Below are 2,686 nucleotides of genomic sequence, written 5' to 3'. Positions count from 1 at the left end.
TAGGTACAGCAGTGGCCTACCGTACTGCTATATACAGTATAATAAATGGACCTGGTGGACACTGTCAGCAAACTGCTAAACTAGTATAAAAAAAAGCCACCACAGGTATACAATGTAGGTGGATGGATAGTATACTTATTAATGGATGACGAGTGACGACACAGAGGTAGGTACAGCAGTGGCCTACCGTACTGTTATATACAGTATAATGGACCTGGTGGACACTGCCAGCAAACTGCTAAACTAGTATAAAAAAAAAGCCACCACAGGTATACAATGTAGATGGATGGATAGTATACTTATTATTATTAATGGATGACGAGTGACGACACAGAGGTAGGTACAGCAGTGGCCTACCGTACTGCTATATACAGTATAATGGACCTGGTGGACACTGTCAGCAAACTGCTAAACTAGTATAAAAAAAAGCCATCACTGGAGTGTTTTTCAGGCAGACAAACGTATACTGGTGGTCACTGTCAGCAAAACTGTGCTCTGTACTCCTGCTATAGCTGCTCCCCAGTCCCCAAAATTAAGCAGTGTGAGCACTCAGCACAGATATATCATGCAGCACACTGAGCACAGATATGGTATGGAGCGTTTTTTTCAGGCAGAGAACAGATAAAAAACTGGTGGTCACAACTCACTTATCAGCAAAACTCTGCACTGTTCTGTACTCCTCCTAACAGCTGCTCCCCAATCCTCCCCACAATTATAGTAAAATAAAACAAGCAATCAGATCAACCAACTGTTTCATATTAGTAGTAGTACGGAGAGGACGCCAGCCACGTCCTCTCCCTATCAATCTCAATGCACGTGTGAAAATGGCGGCGACGCGCGGCTGCTTATATAGAATCTCGCGAGAATCCGACAGCGGGATGATGACGTTCGGGCGTGCTCGGGTTAACCGAGCCATACGGGAGAATCCGAGTATGGCTCGGACCCGTGTAAAAAGGGTGACGTTCGGGGGGGTTCAGTTTCTCGGAAACCGAACCCGCTCATCACTATACGCCTCTGGTGAAAAATATTAAAATAAAAGATATGTACAATATCTTAGTATATCAGGAGTGTAATATCGTTATGGAGGAAAATTATTTTCAATAATGGTAGATATACTCCTTGATAATGGCTCCCTTGGTATTTGTAATGGTTGTGCTATTGAAGCTTCTTTCTCTGGTAGGCGGTCTTGCAAAATTGTAGTTCTAATTGGTAGAATAGGTATAGAGGTAAGGCCAATGTTTTCTCCACCACTTCTGCTGTTTGTTGATAATTGGAGCTACTGCACCTGATATTCCAAGGTAGTCACCTGACCTTGTACTGATCAGGCCTGTCACTGCTTTGCTTCCAAAATCAGATGGATTTGGGCGTAGCCAGTGAAGTATTGCAGTAGTAATATGATTCAAACAAATGAGAGAGCATGTGGTTTCGGCATTTATACCAAGTAGGGAGCTTCTGCTGTCCCGCTGATCTGCCCCAAGTCCCTGTTACAGTTGTATTGCAGGGAACTTGATATCTGGCAGTGGATGAGAGGGTTTAAAAAAAAAAGAAAGTGGAGAGAGAGAGTGTGTGCCCCAACTCCTGCTGTTCACCGTCATATAGAATTATAGTGGACAGTGAATGAGAGAGACGGGGTACAGAGAGGAAAAGGAGGTGGTGAGCTGAGACTCCCCAAAATTACCATTAATAAATGTCTATCATTGACAATATTGGACCTCTGCTCTCAAAGGAATTGTGAAAACCAATAAATAACCTTTCATAGTGAGTGATGGTTTGTCAAGTAATTTTGGATATGTAAAAGATTGCAAGAAGGTTATGAATATGTTTCATTCATTGGCAGTACAATATGCGATACATTCATTGATAATCCACATGGAAAAGGTACCACTTAATTTCCTGCAAAGGTTGTGCAATAAAATATGCAACACATTAATCTGAGTACTAGTTAGGTTATACGTATAATACATTCATTAGTAACCCACATGAAAAAGGAAAACATCTAATTGCATACTAAATAGTGCAGTTAGGCATGAGGCACAAAATGGTAAATATAGGTTACATGTAGGCTAAAGAAATTTACACTAAAGAGAAAAGGAATATGTTGCTAAAATAGAGTAGAAAGCCACTATATGAGAGGTCTCTATAATAAAGAAAGCCACAATGGGCTATACTATACCAAGAGAGCAGGTGTGGACCAGACCATGCGCTGTCTGGCTCCACTAGTTCACAGACGGGCTGTTTCACCACTGTGTGGCTTGTTCACTGTGTACTGATTCTGAGATTGGTTCCCTTATTTATAGCCAGTGTGGGTGGATTTTGAACTGAAGAGGACAGGTAGCTCGTTTACACATTTATGTGCACTTCCTGTGTCTGAGAGCATCATAGCACTCTGAGATGCATCATGTTTCTAAGTAACCAGCGTGTCACATTGTGCTGGTTACCGGATGTATCCCCCGTTGCCGGGCAGCAACTTTCGGCTGGTCAGAACACGTCACACAGCTCTGAAGTGTGCCATATTGCCGGACAGCCAAGTGTGCCTCCTCACTCTGGTTGCCGGATGTGTCTCCCCGTTGCTAAGTGACGAGGGTCACGTAAATCTCTGCATCATTGATGTGGTTGCGTCATCACGTAGGGGGGCGTGTTAAGTTGCTAGGCAACCGGGGCCGCGTCGATCTCGACGCTGTGCACC

The 2,686-nt window shown here is 43.4% G+C and overlaps 1 pseudogene; it reads right to left on the bottom strand.

The window, feature by feature from the left end:
* Positions 1-1,273: 1,273 nt before the first annotated feature.
* Positions 1,274-1,392, bottom strand: LOC134912883 (5S ribosomal RNA; annotated as a pseudogene).
* Positions 1,393-2,686: the final 1,294 nt, after the last annotated feature.

The sequence above is a fragment of the Pseudophryne corroboree genome, chromosome 4 (genome assembly GCF_028390025.1).
Source record: "Pseudophryne corroboree isolate aPseCor3 chromosome 4, aPseCor3.hap2, whole genome shotgun sequence".
Lineage (NCBI taxonomy): Eukaryota > Metazoa > Chordata > Amphibia > Anura > Myobatrachidae > Pseudophryne > Pseudophryne corroboree.
This window is presented reverse-complemented; position numbering and strand designations above follow the sequence as displayed.